This window comes from Lutzomyia longipalpis, chromosome 2 (assembly GCF_024334085.1).
Source record: "Lutzomyia longipalpis isolate SR_M1_2022 chromosome 2, ASM2433408v1".
Classification (NCBI taxonomy): domain Eukaryota; kingdom Metazoa; phylum Arthropoda; class Insecta; order Diptera; family Psychodidae; genus Lutzomyia; species Lutzomyia longipalpis.
Genome location: NC_074708.1, coordinates 192,739 through 217,604, shown reverse-complemented (window position 1 = coordinate 217,604; position 24,866 = coordinate 192,739). Strand labels below are relative to the sequence as shown.

The 24,866-nt window shown below is 33.3% G+C and overlaps 2 protein-coding genes across 8 annotated transcripts in view; both read right to left on the bottom strand.

Moving 5' to 3' along the window:
• LOC129791160 (ethanolaminephosphotransferase 1) overlaps window positions 1-24,866 on the bottom strand; it is a 245,240-nt gene that overhangs the window by 59,325 nt on the left and 161,049 nt on the right. The window lies entirely within an intron of this gene.
• LOC129791155 (protein madd-4) overlaps window positions 1-24,866 on the bottom strand; it is an 85,283-nt gene that overhangs the window by 54,460 nt on the left and 5,957 nt on the right. The window contains exon 1 of one of the 7 annotated variants that reach the window (XM_055829168.1): window positions 18,544-18,562. The exons of the other annotated variants lie outside the window; for them this stretch is intronic. The gene's annotated coding sequence lies outside the window, so the exon portion shown is untranslated. Of the gene's footprint in view, window positions 1-18,543; window positions 18,563-24,866 lie in introns of those variants that run through there. 7 annotated transcript variants of the gene reach the window in all.

Here is a 24,866-nt window from a genome sequence, read left to right as displayed (position 1 = left end):
GTCACAGTAAAATGACTATGCGACAGAAAATGAGATTTTTAGGGAGCTAGTATGAATTTTCACCGTGTTTACACCCATTTTCTTCCATGTACCATCTTTTTTTTCTCTCTCCTTTCCCTTTTACACATTTCGCAATATTCATAACTAAAATTTATTTCATCCCATACAATTTCTTCTATACACCCACCATTTCCACTCCAACCCCCATTTTCTTCCCTGAATAGAATCTCACGGTGTAGCGTAGTATGGGGAAATTGTGAATGTGAGAAAAAGCTCTGTGTAGGACTTTGCAAAAGTCGATGAATTTATATTCTTTTCTCCCCGTTCATCTATGGCCCCTTTGGCACACTTGAGAAATTTTCAATGAGTACAGTCACACTAGAGTAACACTTGAGAACAGATTTTTATTCTACACCCCCCCCCCCTTTTACCCCTCAGAATGACTGTATGATCCATTGTCTGATGAGAAGCAAATTTATTCGTAAGTGGAGAAGAAAATTCTCATCATCTTTCTTGGAATAATCTTCATATTCAATTGCGTATGAATTTGTCTGACAACCATTGTAGATGAGGCGATGTTATGTAAGGAAATTTCACTTTATGTGCCATATTATTGCCCAATAATCCATTCACATTGCTTTATCATGAACAAAATGTTGGAAATGGACCTAATATAGTATATTCTAAATAATTTTTTTAATTGAAAAAAAATTGAATTACTAAACTACTAATTACGATTACTTACGTTTAAGTAAAGTGATATACTATATCTATGTAATGTACTGAACTTCCTTGCCTAGCTTAAAAAAGGTATTGTCTTTTTCTGTATGTAGGTACATGTATATGTGAGAACATACTTACCTATTGTATATAAATATAATTTGCTACTTAATATTCTACACTGTGAAAGGAAATTTAATGGCATTTATTCAGTTACATATCAAATGAATAATGACACAAATTTGCGTGTTTGAAAGTGTAGCACAGGGTAAAAGGGTAAAAATAAATTTATACTTATATAATGAGGTAGAATGGGTAGAAAAATGTGCGTTGAGGAGGTGTGCCAATGGGTGTTTTATACCAGCATCTTTTACAGGTGAAAAATGCACTTCAATCTCACATTTCATTAAAACATCTCTCATACCATTTCGTAATGATGATGATACCGACAATAAGTTCACATTTCCACTTCGCAATTTCGTATACTTTTTGCAATGTGATACCAACGCAAATGAAGGTAAAGAAATGTGCGGAGTTTACCACTCAATGTACTCAAAGGATGCGAAAAAGAATGAGGTGAGAAAATGGGATAAAAGATAAATAAGAGGGCCACAATTTTCATAGGTGCCATAAAATGTCTTTTTCTGAGAATTTTAATATATAAACATAAAAAAATAATATCGTTAGAAAAAAAAATATTTTTTTTTAGATTTATACTTAATGATATTCCTTCTTTAGTTTTCCCGGAGAAATGATGAAGGGAACGTGATAAAGAACAGGAATGAGGTTTCAAATATCCATGGCAGAATTATAAACATGTCAAGGAAAGATAAATAGGAAATGTGTAGTAAATATTTTCTTTTTGGTATAGGATTCTGGCAAATTCTCCCACAGTTCTATTGGATAACCTTGCAATTAAACATGCCATCAAATCTCAAAGTTTCGGCGTTGAAATATGCTGAGCAACGGTTAAACTTATTTCGACATTATGCAACTTTACTGCAATATGCGTTTCATATTCATTCATTAAAAAAATGCCCTTTGAGACTAAATTTTGACCCATTTGTAACAAATGATGAAGATATCCCACACAAAACAAATAAAAGTTCGTCTCTAGAGCTCTTCATATTAAGAGCTTAATGACATTTACATGAAAGTAGAAAGTCATGCAAAGCTTTAAGACAATTTATTAACTCCTTGATGGTAATTGATGTGTCTCGATATGTTAAGCGCTTTGAAAAGGAAAATATAGTTGGTACAAAAGGATCTAGCAATATATCGCGAATAATTCTGTGAATTTATTTAGTGTCTATTGTTTTGGATGACTGAAAATTTCACCCCGCAGGATGAGCTGAAGAGGAAGAAAGATGTAACAGAAAAAAAGGGGTGAGAGAAACAATAGAAAAGAACGACCAAATGGACTGTCGACAAATAAATGGTGAAGAATAACGATTCAACTGGCGACAGAAATCTTACTCTGGCATCCAAGAAATTCTACTAAAAATATTACATCGTCGCTTTTTCTTCACATTTGGTTACAAAGTGTCAACTCTGGTATTCGACTTATATATGTGGTGCATACATATATGTATTTTTCACCGCCCATTTACAACCTACAATAAGAAGAACATCACATGCCAAAACAAAACAACATTCTTCATAATCATACATTGTGATACACCTATATAAAATATTGATATTGTTAACTGGAAGTAATTTCTATTATTTATTAATTTTTTGCTATTCCTAATAGCTATGTCAGAGGTACTGTGAGAGTCAATAGTTCACTATAAATTTTATCCTAACACATTCGCATGTCTGGCATTCAATTATTACAATGTCACGTTCAAACCATTCATCTCAGGGACTTTTCTTGTGAACTAAGAAAATGAAATTTTGCAGAATCTCACCATGTTCCTTATGATTTTCTTTTCTATTTCACAGAAAAAAAATATCACGTAAACAATTACGGTAAAAGTATATAAAATACTTTTTAAAAAAAATTTTGACTAATTATTTTTTTCAAAAAATCTCTCAGAAGCATTTTTTGGAATAGAGTATAATCGAAATTGAATACAATGTTGGACATTAACTTGAAAATATAAAATTTGTAACAATCCAAAATATGTATTGGGGTGAAGTTTATTTATGGTAATTAAAATAAAATATCTATACTAATGCGGGGATCTCGTAAATTTTTAATTTGTTCAATTTTATTAAACATTTAACTTTATCGGGAATGTGTCGGGAATATCAGGTAATTTCCCATGAATCCAATTCCAAATCGTGAAAAATCTAACAATTTTTTTAAATGTTAAATTATGTATTTTATCTGCAATTTAGCATAATAATTACTCAACAAAAGGATATTGTTTACCAAAATTATAAATACTCACTTATGCAAATAATATTATCTTGTTTTAAAAAAAAACTATTTTATACAATAAAATATTTGTCATTATGGACAAAAGAGGAAACGTATAAGCAGATGAAGCATTCTATTGTGTATTTAACAAAGAGTATCAAGCTTTGGTATAATTACTTCAAAATACCATGTCATTGTGCAAATACACCAAAGATCAATTAATGGTCAAATGGCAAAAATAAAACACACATGAGTATTTGAAATCAACAATTGCATGGATAATAGGCTTTTCATAGATTGTAAAAAAAAATCTGATTGATTTTAATTGTGATTTATTACGATATAAATGTGAGGTAATTGAAAAATTTATTTGACATCATGGTATAATGTATAATATTTTGTGAATATTGTATGAAGGGCAGCGATAGAGGACAAGGCTTTTCATAGATTGTAAAAAAAAATCTGATTGATTTTAATTGTGATTTATTACGATATAAATGTGAGGTAATTGAAAAATTTATTTGACATCATGGTATAATGTATAATATTTTGTGAATATTGTATGAAGGGCAGCGATAGAGGACAACGTTTAGGGGAAAAATAGATAGGTTGTCCTACAACCCCATAATTTGAGGACATATACCACACAGTTTACCCTGTACTTTCCCATGAGGGTATATTTTACATAAAATTGAATGTGTTAAATAACATTTAACAAGAAAAACTTTTGTGCTATGTATAATCGAACACCCCATATATAAGTATATAAATGTACTTGATTTTTCATTACTTCATTACAGAGTGTTGGGTAAAATTGGAAAAGTGCGTTTGAACGGAAGAATAGAACAATGACAGCCACAGTGGAAGAAGAATCTCTGAATAAATTCGATAGACTTGTAAAATTCTTTAAATGGTGCATTTTACTTCTCAATTTTGGCAATCGCAAGCAGAAGATTCACTTCTATAATTACTTTTTTCCATTACTATTTTTCATCAGTACGTGTTTCAATGTAAAACACGTGGTCCTGACCTACAACAGCACCAATCGTGTTCAGGCCACATATACCATTATCTTTATTGCGGTGCACATTCAATCTTTTGGGAAAGCATTGATGATGGTTATAAATTTTCCGGACTTTGAAGAACTCTTTTTAGAACTGAGAAAATTCTACACCGCCAAAGCCCATCCCATGATCACCGAAACGCGAAAACGTCACAATTCTGGCCATATTCGAGGCATTACATTTGGCGTTGTGTATGTTACCTTTTCTTCTTTGTCATTTAGTGTTAAATGTTCTCAAAATATTAATTTTTTACATTTTTTTTTAGGACATATTGGATAAGCTTTTGGTTCGCTGAGATATTCCTTCAAACATTCATTCGTCGTCTTGGTGGAATAGAATTTCCAATGCAGTATTACATTCCTTTTATCAGTGAAGACAACCCATTATTCTTCATCTTGAACTCATCCATTCAAAATTTTATTTTCTACGCTGCCCTAACTGTTATGAGTCTCAGTGATTGCATGGTAATAATGATTGCCTTTCAATTTCGTAGTGAATTAGTGTGTTTGGCTGAGGTGATAAGTACATTGGATGACATTGAGGTATACAAGAAAAATAATAGGATTCTCCTGGAGATATATCGAATGCATTGGAATATGCTGCATCTCTTCAATGTACTCTCCAATATGTATTTTTACATGTCCTTCTCTCAAGTCACATCAAGCTTTCATGGGATTTGCTTCCTTTTCTATGCTGTTTTCGTCCACGGATTCGACATATCGAGTCTCATCATTATTCTTGTTGTCTTCTGCCAAATCTTCATACTGTGCTTATTTGGTGAGATTCTCTTTGCCAAAACATCAGCCCTTGGTAATGCACTGTACCTCACAAAATGGTATGAATTCACCTCGCGTGACAAGGAAGACTTTGCTTTCATCCTCCAAAATGCTCAGAGGCCGTGTGGTATAAAAGCAGCAGGAATTGTGGATGTCTCAATTTATACATTCGTTGAGGTATATGGCTATTTTCTTTCTTTTTTTTTTAACATTATTCACTACTAAAAAAATAATTTTTTTTTACATTCACATATCCAGGTACTAAAGCTTTCCGGATCATATTGCGCTATTTTCTATGCGCTCACTAATAAAAAGTGAAAAGTCCACCACCTGAGGAAATTAGCTAATTAGTCGAACTTTAGTCGAGCACTTTTCTGAGCACCAAAAGAAACTTCGCAAGTATTTTCTGCAAAAAAAACTTTGCAAGTTATCTGGTCATATCCACAAGTTGACACGTAATTAGTTGTCTAGGAAATACTTTGAGAAGAATGTATCGCAACAAAGAAGAAGTAAATACTTGAATTTACTATATACAAAACCATTTTTTTAACAAAAATTCTTGTTGTAAAAAATTGATTTATTTGTCAAGTGTCTTCAAATTGGAAAAAGAAAATTGTTGTTGCCGATCCTACAACTGTGTTGTTTCGTTTACTCATGGAATTAACAAAAAATCACCTTTAAAGTTATTTCAGTGGTAAAAAATATTGCATAGTTTGAGAGACATGGCTGCTGATGGAATTTTTTTGCTGCACATCGCAAAGCAATATTGCGTTATTGGCCAGCAAGCATTTGATATCAGTTCGTTTAGCTTTCACTGTGATGGACATCCTCTCTTGTGTTATTTTTCTCTCAAATTTCCTGTACTTTGAAATTTTTCTCCTCACATGGACAGTATGGATGGCAGAAACTTTGTTAGATTTACCTGCTGATTTTTGCAGCTTGGTCAGATATTTTTTTTCTTGTGTGTGTGCGTATCATTCAAGGCAATCAGCCACGAGCAGATGATTTTAAGTAAATTCATCAATTAATTACATTTAAAAATTCAAAATGTAAATTTCCGCGCTATATTTTTTATGCCATGAAAATCTTTCTGACAAGAGAGTGCCGGAAGTTCAAAGTTTTCCACTTTAAATTCTTCTTCCGTCACTATCAGTTGCATCGAGCAGTTCCTCTCTTGCACCAGAATTCCGGTTTCTTACTTTATCTTCTTACATAACTTAATCTCCCATCAGATCTATCAAATACTTCTTTAAGAGGCAATTATATATGTATAAAAGAAATTTAGGTTTCAATGAATTTTCTTTTATTTATTCTTTAACATTGACTAAAAAGCATCCTTATCTTGACGCTCCTATTTAGTACAATGACTTTTGCTACGCCTTTATATTTTTTTTCAACCTTTTCCTTCACAAAAAAATACTCTTTGAAAAAAAAATGTTATAAACTCTGGATAAAGGAAAGTACCCTTTGAAAGGCAAAATTGTTCTTCTGCAAATGTGCGTATGAATATACATTTTTTTTCATAAAGCGAAAAAAAGAACTAAAAGAACTATATAATGGGGAAGTTTTCACGGCAAGAATGAGTAGGTATATGTACATGTATGTACGTACATAGGGGAGGACGGGGTAATTTGGCCACTTTGGCGGTTTTTGGGATATATCAAGCAAGTATGGTAGTATGAAGAAAACCAAATAGCCCTATTTTGTAGGAAATTTTCCGGCCTACAACTTCCCCATATAACACTTTTCTCTATCTCGATGAGAAATGGGTGAATTTTCCATTCTCCTGGACCCTTAGCTTAGTGTAAGAAAACATTAAAAGGCACAACCACAATAAATATCTTAAATGTGCGTCGGAAAATGTGCCGGAAAAACTCAAGTGGCCAAATTACCCCACTCCAATTTTCCGGATAAAACCATTTCCACAGGAAAATCTGTTTGAGATATCGGAAAATGGATGTCACTATCGTGTTTATGATGGATCAATGACCCTTAATGGCTTAAAAGTTAATTTTTAAGTGTTAAAAATTTTTCGAAAATGACGAATTTCCAAAATGCCAAAAGCACTTGAAAAAGTGAAAAAATGATTTTTATCAAATAAAAGAAAATCTAATGATCGGATTTTCTTCAAACTTGGTACGATTGATTATCTCTATGGGGAGTATAAACTGTGGAAAAATGGATTTTCTAGCATTTACCATACTTGAGATATTCCCATTAATGACTTTGCCAAAGTGGCCAAATTACCCCGTCTTCCCCTACTTCTTTTTATAATTCACCTCACAGAATACCCCAAGAGGTGTTGTGGCAGAAAAGCACATAAGCAGACGGAATATTATGTAGACAGAAGCAAAAAAGCCGGAAGGATGGTAAGGTGAAATGAACTGGAAGTCGAACTCACTTATAGAGTTAAGATTTTTTTCAATTACCACTAAAAAAAAATTGATTAAAAAAAATAACAAAGTACAAAGAAAATATCTAGTTAATAATCAGAGTAAAAGAATAACGTGACGAAACAATTCTATACAATTGTTTGTATTGATGAATCAAAATTTTTTACATAGTGGCCAGAAAATTTAAAATAAATAATTTTCTTCTTTTTCGATTGAAATTTATAAGCTAAATATTTTTTGAGATTTGATTGTTTCACAAGAGCTATTCTTTTCAAAGAATTCTTTACTCAAAACTCTACAAGAAGAAGAAATACATTAAATAATATCTTTCTGAGAAAGTATAATCAAGACAGAGATAAAGATGGTTTTAAAAGAAGCAATATTAACCTCCACGAATTTCTACCCAACATGACGACTTTATAACTACCCTCCCACCCTCTCCTTCTAATATTATATCCCTCCAGTTAAATTATTGCAAATTTTCTATCTTTTATGCCTTCCATCATTTTATACATCCCGAGCTATTTATTAATTATGAGTTAATTATCTTTAATATATACATATACTTTGTATTTCTTCTCTCTTTCTCTCGTATACTTATTATCATTTTACTTAAAAAAAAACAGAAGCCTCCCTGGGATTGAAAATATTTCAATTATTCAGTTCTGAATATCTTCTGGTATATCCCACCCAGGGATAATCTCTGTTAATTTCTAAAGGTTGGTTGATACCTATATTCCATACTCTCTAGGTACAGTGGGACCCCAGTACAACGACCGCTTGGTTATACTACTCTCGCGCATTGAAAATAATGAGTGAGAAGAGTACATCCGAGTGGTCGTTGTACTGGGGTCCCACTGTAATCTATATAATAAAGAAAGGCCTGTTTGTTGGTAATCGTCGTTCCGACTTTTCTATACAAATCCACACCGTTTGTCCGATCGCGATGAAATTTGGTACAGAGGCTCCTTATAACAGGCCGTTTCAGATGGCCGTATCCATTTTCCCCTCAAAGCCCCCCTTCAGGTAGCCCCCATAGAGATTTCATGCAGTTTTTGCAAATTTTTGAATTTGGCGCCTAAAGTGTTGTATGAAAATGATTTCTTCTCTTTGCAATTTTAGCTGTGTTTCTTTCAGACACAGCTTTTGTGTACCGAGCAAAATCGAAAGTCGTCAGATCGGGCTCAAACTTGGGATGAGCACGAATTAGGGTCCCCACATTCCAAAAAACGTATGCGCCAAAAAAATTTTTTTCCGGCCGGCCGTCCGTCCGTCCGGCCGTCCGTCCGTCCGGCCGTCCGGCCGGATCATAAACTTAAATTGCAAGAGAACGGTGATAGATAGAAACTTGCGGTAAACGGCAAAGTTTAAATATCGACCTGAAGAAATCCGATTATGATGTCAAATCCACCCCCCCACCCCTCCGTCCGCCATTTTGAATAACCTCAAAATTTTGTTTTCACTATATCTCAGCCGCTATTATAGCTAGAGGGCTGAAATTTTGATATGTTGTAGGGGCCATCAAGAGCTTTCCAACGATACCTCATTTTCGAAAATCGGCCAAGCCGTTTAGTCAATATGGCCGCCACAATTTTTCATCGAAAATCGACCATAACTCGAAAACGGCTTGACCGATTTTGATCAACTCAAGGTCAAATGAAAGATCTCAACAAACCCTACAACTCTCTAGAACATCAGAAGTTTCAAAAGTGACCGCTAGGGGGCCAAAAATCGAAAACAAAATTTTCGATGAGTTTTCGATGAATATCTCGAAAACGACGACATAAATTTTTTTCATTTTTTGATATGTTGTAGCTGACCATATTATCTAGCTTCATGCCGAAAATGAAGAAAATCTATGGATCCGTTCTCGAGATATAGCCTTCCAAAGTTGGCATGTCATATTTCGGGTTCTACAAGTCCGATCTTGATCAACTCAAGCGCAAATGAGAGGTTTCGTGAAACCCTACAAATGTCTAGAACATTGCAACTTCGAGAAATCACCGCAAGAGGCGCTAAAATCGAAAACAAAGTTTTCGAAAATTTCGAACTCGAATTTTTCGAAAATGGCGACATAAATTTTTTTCATTTTTCGATATGTTATAGCTGACTTCAAGACCTTTCAAACAAAAAAAAATTTATGAAAATCTATGGATCCGTTCTCGAGATATGGCTTTCCAAACATTTCTTAGAGTATGACTTTTCAACTTTTCCCGACTTTGCGCGTATTTAAATTAATTCGCGTTTAGGTTTGCTCTCACAAAATTGGTACACTGAAAGAAACACAGCTCCCGTAAGCTTGGTCAGCTTACCAGTACATTTCTTCTTTTTCGTTCGATGAGAGCTTCCCATCTATATAATAAAGAAAGGCCTGTTTGTTGGTAATCGTCGTTCCGACTTTTCTATACAAATCCACACCGTTTGTCCGATCGCGATGAAATTTGGTACAGAGGCTCCTTATAACAGGCCGTTTCAGATGGCCGTATCCATTTTTCCCTCAAAGCCCCCCTTCAGGTAGCCCCCATAGAGATTTCATGCAGTTTTTGCAAATTTTTGAATTTGGCGCCTAAAGTGTTGTATGAAAATGATTTCTTCTCTTTGGAATTTTTTTCTTTTGGGATCGATAAGTGGCCCAAATCTGCCTTTAAACCATCACATTTTATTTTCTCTCTAAAATTTGCGCGAAGCGCAACAAATCCCCGCGAAGCGGGGCGAGGTAAATTGGAGCGAAGCGACAATTTACCTCGTTATGAATAAAGGGGGGATAAAATTTTACTAATTTTGCCCTTATGTAAAAAATAAATTAGTATTGTTCAATTTAAGGCAATATTTCATGTTTCTCTTTCTAAATTCTTCCAATTCCCGATGTGTCATCGTAATTCATAGGAAATTCAAGATGACACAAATTATATATAATTTTATGGAATCTCCACGTTTTCTTACACTTGATTAACCTCTCAACTACCTGATTGTATGTTTTAATTGCACATGGTAGTTGATTGGTATTTATGTAAATTTGGAACACCCTCTCAAATCATCCACTTATCAGATCAATCCATTAAATTTAATGGAGTATTATTAACATGATGAGTGAGTGGTATGACAATGAAAAGGGGACACAAAAGGAAAATCACACGCAGGTACAACCCTTTCATCGAGATATCTCAAAAGCCGTCAAATGTGGGACAATAACTAAATAGTGTTTGTTCTCCACACCAGGGATATTTCGCTCTGTGCAAAAACCCACCCATATCATCCCATGTCAATCCTCAATCAATCGAAAAGAGATAAAGTGAAATTCGATTAGAACACGCTAGAAACTCAATAATGTACCCAATTCCTCCGCTGCACCATTTACAAAATACCCCCCCCCCCTTCCCCTACACTCATATATTGATCGTCTCAATTCCAAGTGGGTGGCAAATTCCAAGGAGCTGAGCTTTTATGTATTGGCATGGCATATACTAAAAAAAAAGGTCGATTGGAAGCCGTTGAAGATCCCATGCCTTCAATCCTTAAACAGTTCATCCTTCACCATCATGCGGAAGAAAGTACCTACACTCCATATAGGGTGGCATACTCTCTCTCTCTCTCTCTCGCAATTGAGATGACTGTAATACAGTGTGCGGATTCTGTTATTAAATATTTTCAAGAAAATTCCATGAATTAGTCCTTAATCTTCCCTAAATGTTCAAGCCTAATTGATTTTTATCCAGCAAGAGACTTACAAGATGTTCCTTTCAATCCTGGACGTGAGGTGAAATATTCAGTAGAGATAAAAATACCATTTCACTCCTCATATAGGAAATTGAATCTTTCGAGTATTTTGCAACATTTCCCTGATTTTCTTTTTATTATATTGAATGTTGTTTCTTTATTTTTATTTTTATTCAACTTCATCTGTAGAATTTACCATCTAATAACTAACTCATTAACTCTAAAATAAATCTAATAAATAATAAGATATCTTATAAAATTTTGATTGAAATATTACGCTTCAACAGTGATATAGGAAAAATTTCATCTTACATTATACTGAGCTTGGTAAAATATCTAGAAAAGCAATACGCTTTCCACAAAAATTGAGACACATAAGCACAAAATGGGGGGTATGTTGGAGAAAAAGTCACAATAAATTGGTAATTTTGTCTTCTGACTCTGCACATTGCTCTTTCATGAGACAGCTGAAGGGTAAATGAACAAGTGACTAAGTGAATTCACCAAAATTGTGCAACCCCATCCATATACTACCTCTCCCCCTTAAAACTTGCCGTTAACTATATCCCACCCTCACCCTATAGTGGGTGAATTGCAAATTCCTTTACAAGAATTAAACAAAAATTGCAGTCATTTCACTCACCAAGATATTTAGCGGAGATACTCTCGAAGTTAAGTTTGCCATCAGAACCAAAAGTACCTATATAATTATTGAATTAACTTTAAGGGTTGTTTTTTTTTTCAAAGATTTCGTATCATAATGAAATAAAAAATTAAAAAACTTTCTTATCACTCTTGAAAAAAGCTTAGAACTATGTTTGGAACTAGTAGTTTATAAAAAAAATTAAACACTTATAGAACAATGTATATTGCACCAAAATTGAATATAGAATTGAAAAGTGCTGTAAATAAATTCATAACTCACAACTTCCGACACACACAGACACACAATCCCTTGTTCTTCCTCTGAGAAAAATCATTCTATTCAAGTTTTGGCACAAATTTTTACATACACAAACCCCTCATCTAGCCACTCTGACTTGTGTAGCAGCCGAAATCACTGCAAGAGTGGCGCCAGGTTGTCTGAGCGGCTTGTCTGCATCTAATATCTTTTTCTGCGGTTCGTATGCGTTCCTATATAATAGGATTGAGAAATGCATGACGTGGGATTTATTGTTTTATCTAGACAGAGACTTTTTCTTTTCCTCTCTTTCGTTGCTTTCACAAAAGAATTTATTTCTTTAAAGAGAATTCTTTTTTTTTCTAATAAAATATACTAACTGACTTTAGGTAAAAGTTTAAAAAAAACTGATTAAGGGTTAATTCTTGAATATTTGGAAAAAAAACTTAATCATCAACATGAAGATGTGTCGAAGGTATGAAAGATAAGAGCACGTTAGGGCAAAATCTGTGTAAAGTGTGTGTTTTTACAAGAACACAGCCATTTGCATAAATTAATTAAGTTGCTCTACTTAACAGGCGATAACCATCGATAATCCAATTTGTGCAGTGTAAACAAATCAGGGCATTGGTGGTAAACTTAGCAATCTCCACGATATATATTTCCTCCTCTGGATGGATCGATACTGATGGATGGATCAGCTGGTCCGTACACCCGAGCACCCTACTCCGGAACCCAACGCAAAGAGTTTGTGTCTCACTTAAAAGCATTGCACGCATAAGTTCATGTTTTACGTTGAATGGGATGACGCGAATGGCATAGCAATTTACCGCGAGATAGTGTATCACTTATTTGTGTAATATAGAGAGAAATATATATACATTTCTCATATATACCTTCTTCTTCTCAATTTACCAAACAACCCACCCATTTTGGTGTTGGAAAATTGAATGAATTTCTGCTATATGAAAACGTTTACTGGTCCAAGTATATGTGTTGAATTTTCAATGAAATTGTCGCTTATGGCATTATTCTGGTTTTGTATTTCTTCACCACTCCCCCCCCCCCTCACCAGGCCCATTCATAACTCCCTCATTTTCCTTTAACTTGCTGTGTATTAACTACCCATTTCTTTAGGATATACCTTTTGTGTGCTTACTCGCTAAAATACATAAAAAGGTAAAAATGGAAATTTTTATTTTACTCTTTTATTCATATAATAACTACTCCACCTCTTGCCAATATCCCTGCCCCTCACCCCATTCATTCATACTTTGCGAGAGAGTGGTATAAAATAATTTCTTTAGCAAATTATTCATAGGGTTTCATTCCTTATTTTATTGTATCTTGAAAGGAAGTACGTATGTCTCACTGCCTGCCAATTTACCCCCCATGTAGAGAGTACCTTCTGTGTGTATTGTGTAGTATAGGAAAAGACATAGCAAAGACCCCGGACTCGCGACGGGTATGCTAAAAAACATTAGGATGAATGAGTTCTTGGCAATAACTAAATGAATGTAATTTTTTTTACCAGGATCCCTACAGTGATTAAAACCTTTACAAACTAGCAGCTTATACCTTTATACATGTTTTGTGAAATTCCAAATTTTATTAATAATTTAAAAATCTACACCCAGAAATGTAGACAAGGAAACACCAAAAAAGAGAATTTAATACAATCTTCTGTGAGACAAAAAAAATAACTAAAATCAAGATTAGTTCTCTAAGCATATAAGAATATTCGCATAGGAAAAGTCTCTATATGGTTTAATCTGTGAAGAACATAAAATTTTGTTCATTCTTGCGATAATCTTATCAGTGAGGAGTATCAGAAGAGTAAATTATGATTATCTTCACAAATGGGCCTTTTTTCGACGTGTCTCTCCATTCAACTTTGGTACTCTTTTGTATTCTTCCACCATTCTCCGTTTTATACCCTCATGCCAACTACATATCGATCCGTATAGCCAGGAAAAAGCTCTCTCTATATATAGCACATAGCATATACACACCAAGATATCAAATAAAACCAAGTTAAGAGAATGGGAGAAAAGAGAACAAACTTGCAATTGAATTGCAATCACTTTTGTTTATTTGTTTGTTCTATCACTCAATTTAATCCATGACTATCAGCGTGAGAGATTTATCAGTCCATAGATAGGTATAGGTATGGTGAAATTGTGTTGTGTAAAATCAACTAACCTACCATTTCATTCACTTCTTATTTGCCATTTTCCTTCACCAACATATGTCTACAATAGCTAAAATCAACAAAAACGATTTAAGCTCCTTCAACTTCATATATGATTGCATGTATGTATGTAATGGTGAAGTGAATTGAAGAAGTGACAAATTCAAATGTATTTTAACCGAGTATAATTACAAATCCAATAAGTTTTCTTTTCTAATATTTTAGACGGTTTTGTTAAAAACAAAATTAACTTAAGATGCGCGCATTTGAAGATTTCAAAACTATATGGGATAAATCATGATATAGCCTTCAAGTAAAAATGGTTGGAATAATAAATCTCTATTTGGTAATTAACCATCATAATACTAATAAATGATGTATAACCAACCATGAAGCAGTTTCACGTATAGGTACCACAGAAGCCCTTCTCTACCATCCCTTGAGATATCTTTTATATTTAATTAAATGAAATATTATCTTATCATTTCGGGGAAACACCCCAAATAAACATATCAATTCACTCGGGTATTTTGGCATGATACCATCTATATGAAAGTATACTTTCTGTGAGATTCAAAAGAATGAGATTGGTAGAATTGTGAAAGAGACAGAGACTTTTCCTCCTTGAAAAACATTGAAGAGATTTTCAGCATGTAAGAAGTACAATATACCTATACAATACATAAATGAATAATATTGTACATAATCTCATTGATTATATATTATCAAGTATATTATATTAAAAGAATTATTTTACAAAAAGGTATCAATATTATGGATAATTCCAAAAAAAATGATTAAAGCTGCTTTTTAGCAGAATTTTCATGATAGAGTTACATGCTCAAAAAAGTAAACTAAACTGCATGAGAGAGAATAAAATTTCATGAGTAGTTTGTCTTCAATAAACAGAAAGAGAGAGAGAGAAAAAACTGTAGTATAAATCATTTAATTATAAAACTTTGTTCGTGACTATCATGAAACTTTGACATTCACAAATCAAATCAGTGAAGAAGGGTAAACAGTTTCAATAACTGTTGAAACTTTTATTTCTTTTTCTCCTTTTTTGTCTCTTCCTTCTGCATCTCGTCGTACAATTATCGTATGTTTACTTATGAGATAAGTTTGCAAAAACATTAAAACACCACCCACCATGAAGAGTTCTTGCGATTGTTTAAATGCTGATGGAAACTCCTTTAACCGAAAGCGATTTACAACGCACAGTCCCAAAGAAATTTCATATTTGTACACGGAGAGCGAGAGAGCATCCTTAATGCTACATACACCCGCGGAATCTTATCAGAAGCAATTACATCTCAATATTCAACCTCACAGGATGAAAAGCTCCGTGTAAAATGGGCTTGGAAACAATAAGAATATTTCTGTGTGAAGGAAGCGACTCATTGTCGCAAATATATCGCCCAAAACACCTCTGGCATGGTGGGGATTCCCATGGATTTTGATTTAAGTACATATATCACAAACATCTCATGCAAATTCATACCGCAAGCCTCCAAAATTGTGTTTATATACAATTGAGACAGAGTTAGAGCGTTGTGCAAGACTCACGTAAAATATAATAAATGATTGTTAAGGTAAATACTATTTTGTAATTTCTTGGAGAAAATTGTTGAAAATTTATCAACGTATTTTATCTTACACAAATTGTGTAAAATCTACTCTTTTGTGAGTAGGAAACAATGAAATTATCCCAATCGTTTGTGTGTGGAGAAATATTTAATTTTGTATTTGAGAATGTTTTAAATAAAATGAATTCCTTCTACATCAGACATCACACACACGCAGCATCGAGAAATGTATTTAATTTAATTTAATAAATAATGGAACTCAATTAAACATGTAAGGATGTTTACTTTGCTTGTATATTATCCTTTTTTTCCCAGTGATATATAGCAGTAGGAAAAAACATTTTAAACTACAATAAAAGTGGTTTGAATGATTATATTGTGATGTATTTGTATTATTTAAAATTAACTAGTATGTATATGAATTTCTTTATGTATCAGCTAAATTAACAACAAACACGTGTGATAAGTTTGAAGAGGGACAAATATATTCTATTTTCCTTATATGTCTATATCCTTATTCTAATATGAAAGAGCAAGAGGAAGGTTTTTTTTAGCTTGAAAAGGAAGTGAGGGCAAACTGAAGTTATGTGGCGATGGAGGCGCCTGGTGGTACATTAAATCACAGTGAAAGGTATGCTATTTTTTCCCATTTTCCCACTCACCTCAACTTTGAGAAAGTCGCAACTTTATCTCCATACCTCCCAACCCGCCACACAAACTTTCTTTTGCCATTCATTTACACCCCTGACAGACATTTCTGAGGTGTTTGACTCCCTGAACTGTGTCTAGAGAGATAGTGAAATATTGCTCAGAAGATTTATCTAAAACATCTCTCCTCTCAGATTATATTCGATCAACTTTCACCTCAAACTTTGCTCAACTTGCTAGCTTCTCAAACTATGTATGGATTTTTTTTTTCATAAGAAAATTAAGTAAGATGTTCTTCCATAAAGTTTCTTTTTCACCTGAAGATATATTAATAAAAAAAATTCATAATCAATCCTTTCAATTATTCCCGTTTTTTTTTGGAATTTTTACAAACTAACAGAGAGTTTTTTTTTGAGGACTTTGCATAAATGCTTCAGCAATAATTTATGTTAGTCTATAATAAATTTTTCTTAGAGAGCACTTAGAGCACATACCAAGTAAAAAGCACGATTGAAATCCCCTTGAAACCGTTTAAGCAGGCAGGAGGATGAAAAACTCAAAATATCCCAAATATCCCGTGAAGGAATGAAAATCTTTCTCAAGCATTTTGGTCACGTTTTCGGGTAATCAGCTGAAAATGTACTCTCCCTCCACATACATACATATACAGTACATTCTCTCTATATCTACTTGAAAATTTCCATTCCATTTGGAATCAACGGATCACTTTTCCAGGTCTCCTAGAGCGATTTTTAAAATATGTATGTACAGTCAGGTATTGATTAACGTCGCATGGGATATACTCCTTCCACTCATTATTATTAATGGGTGAAAAGAGTATATCCCATGCGACGTTAACCAATACCTGACTGTACGTACCGTACAATCCACCGAAGGAGCTCAAATTTTAACAAATTGATTATCCCAACATCGCACCCACCTAACACCCTCTAATGGGATGAAACTCTCAAATTGTTATATATACAAGTCTCTGAAATGGGTCATTTTTATCCCATTCCATTATAAAAGCAATTTTGCTTGGATTTCACAATAAATATGCAAATTGATTGGGTAAATATTGAAAATTGTTCTTAACATCATTTTTCACTCAATTAGCTTCATTTCAAAATGTCTGGAAAAAATTATGTGTATACCTACTACTGAAAATTAAAAATATAAGTACATTTTTAATAGAATATTGATTTTTTTTTACTTTTCATCTAAAGTGAAGTTTAAATTATTCTCGTTCATATCAAAATATTTCCCTATTTGTTTTTGAGTTTTATGCAAGAATTAAAAATCCTACAACAATAGTCAATAATGCAATTCGTGTTCGTCTTTTAAATCGATTATGTAATGAGAAGAAGACAAAACCTAATAATTGAATAAATAACACCCACAATGACATAGAAAAGCCACCCAAAAGTATTTCTTGGTCATTTGGAATAAATCACTCTTGAGTAATTTATCCTTAGTCTGGGAAGCTTTTAAATACTCCAACATTCAATATTGGATGCTGTATTTTTTTTTCGTTTTCGTATACCCTTCCTCCGCATCAACCCCCAAAACAGTTCGCCTTCTCTCTTTAGTCACAGAGAACCAATTAATCTTTGTTACATCCACTTGCGGCGGCGTGAATTTAGCACTATATAGCGACGTACAGAATTGATGTCCCCAATAGTTAACCCATTTTGCGTATAATATAGAAACAAACAATTGACTCGTGACAACAAGAAAAAAAAGCAATTTCTTTCTTTGAGTATTCAATTTGGTGTGAGTAATTCTAATTAAATTGTAATTAATTTTTATAATTAATAAAATATATATTATATGTATACAAAACATCTTTCAATTTTGTGCAACATTAAAGCAGAATAAATAAATAAATGTTACATACTATAGTTTTTATCAACCTGCCTAAGCTAAACTGAATATGTATGTTTTTTATTACACTAGGTATTTGAAAAATTCTATTAAGCCCCACTGTCCACCCTGCGCAGTCTCATTAATTTTTTTGGGTTAATTCTTTATGGTCAGTTTCTTTAAAAAGGATATATCTATAATTAAATGGACACACAGTTGTTTTAAGTCCCTTAAAACATTTCAAAGAAGTAAATTAAGACAACTGTACGTACAGCAGTATACGTTAAAAAGTCTTGTGTTTTTTATGATTTGTACTCACCCCCAGCCGATGCCGGGAGCTATGCTCTCACATCGTTGATTTGAAGTCTCCCTCCGTTGGTGAAAGTGCTTCCACCGGATGGAATATTAGCTGAAATATGAATCGAAGGTAAGAATTAGAAAAATTATAATTAGTAGTTTAAAGAAAAGCTTGGTGCAGCAGAAGTGGATTAAGAGAAAAATTAAAAAAAAAAATGAGATCAACAGTCTTCGTAGTGAATGAAAACCCTATATCTGCCTTTCATCTCTTTCAGTAAAGATGACTGCCCTGCTGGAAAGCAATCTTTCTGACCCATCCTTTCTGACGACCTAAAAAAAATACAAGAGCAAAGTAAATATATTAAGAAATATTATACCTAAATAAAATGAAAATTAAACAATTTCAGATTAATTGTAAATATTCAGAGTATTCGGCTAAGACTCCCTAATACTCACTAAAAAAAATACACCCTTTAATGTCAAAGAAAATCTTTTTCTTTTTTCATAGCACATGATTTTTATTTTGCCCTTCACAAAAGTATCGCATGTTCTCATGTTAACTCTTGTAGATTGTATACAGAGGTAAATAGAAATTCTTCCGTTCTTATTTTCCGTTCCATTCACTCAATATTCCGTGTGACAAATCATATAAAAAAAAAATTGAAAAAAAAGAAATCCCCTAAAGGTTCGTATGTCTTTAGGCCATTTAAACTGATATAACAAAGAGGTGATTTTATATCATTGAAAGAATCAACATAATTTTACAAAAGAAGTAGTGATATTGAAAAACATTTAATGCGTGTGCTGATCACAAAATTTCTTACACAATATTTAAGGATATTCGACTGTGCACGAAGTGAAAATTAAAATTCACAATGCTCTGCTTAGGCGTGAAATTGACTCAAATGAATTAAATTTAAAATAAATAAATAAATTTTAAATTAATTTACATACAGTCGTGCTCTCGTGGTCGGACCGTCGTCAAAATGACTTCTCCGCGGTAAAACGGCTTCAGAATGAAGTATTTTGCCTTCGCAGTGGGACTATTAGTACTATTGGAAAGGTAAGATACTAATTGTCCCACTGCGAAGGCAAAATTCCTCATTCTGAAGCCGTTTTACCGCGGAGAAGTCATTTTGACGACGGTCCTACCACGAGAGCACGACTGTATTTTGTACAATATTTACTTAATTAATGATCTCATTCATTATGATTTTGTATAGCATTAGGACAATTTAATACAATTGCATCAATATTTTTCTTAATTTGACATAATTTATCAGATTATTTGATGATTAAGGAATACACCTACTTTTCATTTTTTTCTCTCTGTAGCATTTGCAAGTAAAGAAAGTTTATTTTGACTTGGTTTCGAATAGAATCTTCTTCTGTTATTGAGAACGAGGTAAATTGTCGCTTCGCTCCAATTTTCCTCGCCCCGCTTCGCGGGGGGTTTTGCGCTTCGCGCAAATTATAGAGAGAAAAAATTGTGATGATTTATAAGTATGATTGGGCACACTCATCAAACCAAAAAAAAAAAAAATTTGCAAAGAGAAGAAATCATTTTCATACAACATTTCGGGCGCCAAATTCAAAAATTCGCAAAAACTGCATGAGAGTTATATGGGGGCTACCTGAAGGGGGGCTTTGGGGGGAAAATGGATACGGCCACTCGAAACCGCCTGATATAAGGAACCTCTGTACCAAATTTCATCGCGATCGGTCAAACGGTGTAGATTTGTATAGCCGAACACGACTGATTACCAACAAACAGACCTTTCTTTATTATATAGATGGAGAGCTCTCATCAATCTCAAAAAAAAAAAAAAAAAAAATTGCAAAGAGAAGAAATCATTTTCATACAACATTTCGGGCGCAAAATTCAAAAATTCGCAAAAACTGCATGAGAGTTATATGGGGGCTACCTGAAGGGGGGCTTTGGGGGGAAAATGGATACGGCCACTCGAAACCGCCTGATATAAGGAACCTCTGTACCAAATTTCATCGCGATCGGTCAAACGGTGTAGATTTGTATAGCCGAACACGACTGATTACCAACAAACAGACCTTTCTTTATTATATAGATTGTTTATGCAGCAATTTAAATCCCATTTTGACGTAAAGAAGAACGTGTGCTGATGTTAATGGAGACACCGGAAACTCGTCTTGAATAACAAGATGAGAAAGAAAAGATCACTTGAAGGGAAAATGAGACTTCATACTTTTCTTTTCTGCTTTCTTTCCTTCCTCATAACTTTTTTTTTTTTGCTTTTGTTGTGTTTATCTTCGAACGCCTTTTATATACTCAAACCCTAGCTCCTTGCCACTATACTTCTCATTTGCATCTTCACATCGAATACATAGTATACTGATTCACTATTGAATTAAGAGGATGGTACAGTAAAGAAAACATAAGAATGAAAGATATGATATAGCTGAATAAAAAAAATTATTAAAAAAAATAATAGGGGTAAGGAAGATTCTTATTTCTAGTCAGTCGATTTTACTTCAAAGAATTGTGTAAAGTAAGCACATCTTGAGATCAGCATCAATGGGAAAAATTTATTAAAATTCAACTCAGCATTTTGTGTGAGAAAGATTTTCAGAGAAAACAGAATGAATATTGTTTTTTGCAATCAAAATATATTTGAAGATTTTCATAGCGATACTACCTATATTTGTCTCGTTTTCCATGCTTATTTTATTAAATTTATATGCAAAAGGATTTTTTTTTGTTCAATATAAAGATAACATTAATAAAATAATGCTCTAACATTTGATTATTATCTTTTTTTGCACACGATATTAAACTTAATGTAATCAGATGAATTAAAATCACTTAACTTACTTACATTTAGATTATTTCTTAACTACCGCCTCATTCATTTTCTATAAGACCCCCCAGAGATAGATTTCACTGGTGGTGTACCAGAATAGGACGTGATGTGAATTCCCTACAGTTCCCCATGTGAAAACCTCCCAAGCCTCTCAGAGTCTCCCAAGGGAGATGTGACTCTGTGAAAGTCTCACCCATTTTACGTATTCTTATTTTTTTTTCTTTGAAGAAGACAAAAATGAAGTTTGTGATTGTAAGAAAAGAGAATTGATGGAAATATTAAGTATGCCCGAAAACTAAATTCAATATAAATGGATGGAAAAAACTTTAATAAATGCAAAAAGAATAGTTTCTTCTTATTTTAATATATGACTGAATGCAAAAAAAAGGAACTTAGGAAGAAAAGCACGTCTGATACAAAGGGGAAGTATACTCCAAACATTTCCAAGAGTTTTTCCCACACGTAGATGCATAAAACAACCTAATTATTTAGTTCATTCCTTTTCCACCCATTCAACTAAATGAAATTTTCCTCATCATTCTCTCGCTCCCCGACGATACATTGCCCAAAGGAAAGTGTTTGTGTGGATTGATGAACATCCTCTGGGTGTTATTGGTGCCAGAATATTGTCATCGCTATCAATATATTACTATACATATACAGATATGTAATATATAGTAGATTGTGTGTAATATAACATTCATGCATTTGCATATAAACGTCCTTTTGTGTAAAGGACCACAACTTGCGGTGTGCATACAAACAACACAATCAGCTGAAAGAGCGAATAATATATTAAAGAAAAATATATAGAACAGATAGGTATAAGATAACATTTTATCATAATTTGTATTAATGCAGAGAGAAATGCAGCATGATAAGGTAATCCAGTGATATGTGATAAATACTCTAAAATTCATTAGAATTTAATAAGAATTTTTGTGCATTAGAAATACGACAGAATGGATATAGAGCTAGATTATTGTATTTGAGAAGAATAATAGTGGGTCACGTTGATGGCTCAGGGGTATCAATTGGTCCGATCAAATGAGGAGTGTGACAAAACGTGACCACCAGATTCAAGTGGCATTTTGAAACAAAGGGATTATGTGATGTATTATATACAAATGTATGTACATAGGTATCGTATTCAGGAGCAGGACATCTGGTTGAAGTAGTTGATACGGAGAGACTTGTTGCAAGCTCCACTTAAGTATAAGGATATATTATATTTCCCCTCTTGCACCCGGAAGCATTTAAGTTGAAATTTTCAGGAATTTCGGAAATTCCTCAAATTGGAGTTGATTGAGACAAAGTGAGATTCTTTGACATAATAAATACCTGTACTATTATGTACGTATCAATGGTACAGAACACATATTATAAGAAAATACATATTGTAGTAAAAAATGTTCTTTTATGCTGTCTCAACAAGTATTAATGTAAATCACAATATTAGTATGTAGAATCAGTAGGATGAAGCTCAATAAATGATTTTAAAATTTAAAAATTAAATTGATTTTAAATTAATAAAAATTGGGATAACGGCATACAATTGAAGCAGCCAGTAATTTAGATAGATTTCTAAATATCTCTATGGAATTTATTCTTTTAGGAGATATTCAGTGACCAAGAGATCCTTAAAATTTCTTCGAACTTCAATTAATTTTCTTTTTTCTTTTAATGATTTTCTGTTTTATTTTTTATATATTCAAAATGAATTTGAATTTGTTTAACACTTGGAGGACCCAACATTTGGCACAACGCGGAGGATCAAATTGGTAATAACTACCAGCTGATAAAATATGCTCAATAATTAATTATTAATCAGTTTATTGAACAAGGATCGAAAGTTTCACTAATTCTTGATCTTCTTCATGCATTCCTTCATCTAATTACTTAATATTTATTTGAGAAAATCGTCACTGAAAAAAAATTACGTCGAATCGATGCAAAATTGCCAATTCAAACGACTTTTTTAGCTGCAGTTTTGCTTAATTTATTATTGCGCCTAAATTATCACAAACTTTGATTCTTCAAGTAACTTTTTAGTCACTTGCGGCAATAAAATTAGTCTATATTAACGATTTTCACCGAGGAAAAGTGAACAAGAGTACTTTATTTGGGAAATATGGGGAAACATAACCTCAAAACCATGGCTAAAATGTATGGGATTTTGACTGGTAGTTATTACCAATTTGATCCTCCGCGTTGGATTCTGGCTTTGACCTCAATTATCTTCCAAAGAAAAGACTTTTTTCGAGATTTTCTTTCTGCTATCTTAAGGTAATTAAAATTCCCTACACATAGATGCTAAATTCATCGAGATAGACCCAATAGATTTTATTCTGTGACGATTTTTTGGTTCAAATTGGTAGCAAGTACCAGTAAAGTCCTCCAAGTGTTAACGGATAGAAAACCAGCCGAAATTGAGTCAAACCGAAACTTGTGTCTTAGCTAAAATGTTTGGGACATTTGGGACTAAACGAACTTTTGAACTAAACGAATTTTTTTGCATTTCGACAAAATTCGTGATTTCCGTGTTTTTTCCCAAATTTGTGCGTATAAAACGCATTTTTTGGGCTCCTGAGGCACTTACGGGTGCTCCGGAAGCCTCGGGGAGCTCCTCCGTGCGGAATTTGGGGCCCGCGGAAATTTTGACGGTTGGGTTTAAAAATTTGAAATTTTTGACGGTTGGGGATTTTACACGCACTTTTTTTCCCGGAAATGGATTTTTGTGACTTTTGGAATTTTTGATGCCAAAAATTTAAAAAAAAAAGTGTTTTCCTGATCACAAAAAACACAATTTCCCCGGAAAATGCGAGAAAATTGCGAAAAACTGAAAGTGTGAGGGAGACGGATAGCGGTGAAATGCATCCATCTCATTTTCTCTTCAACAAAATGTACCAAAAAGGGCGCCAAATTCAAAAAGTAGTCAGAAAAACATAAAATTAATATGGGGGCGCTACGAAGGGGGGCTCTGGGGGGAAAATGAATGTCGTTGGTGAAAACCGCCTGGTATCAGTAGACTCTGTACCAAATTTCATCGCGATTATAGACAGACCTTTCTTTATTATAGAGAAGATTTTTGAACTCCAAATCTTTAATCATTATCAAAAAGTTTTGAAAGAAATTCTAGATAGAAACCCTACGGGTAGATTTGAAATTTATTGAAATAAAAAATTCTAAAAGCAATATTCTTTATCTTCTTTATTACTTAATTTTATTTTACAGAACTGCATTACAGATTCGAGAGAAACGTGATCATTTTCTGGAAAAGTATTTATAAAGAAAGCTATCAATTCCCCTAAAATCTTTAAATTAGTTTTTATTCATTTTATTGAATTCTCATAGAGATTTATTTGACAGGAACTGTAACAGTGAGAACCTGAAAAGAATAAAATAAATTAATTTTAAATGATCAATTAAAATATTAATATCTCCGAGGGTTCTTACACCACGACCGGTGTCAAAAATAGCAGTGGAGGCATCTTGATTGAACGAATAA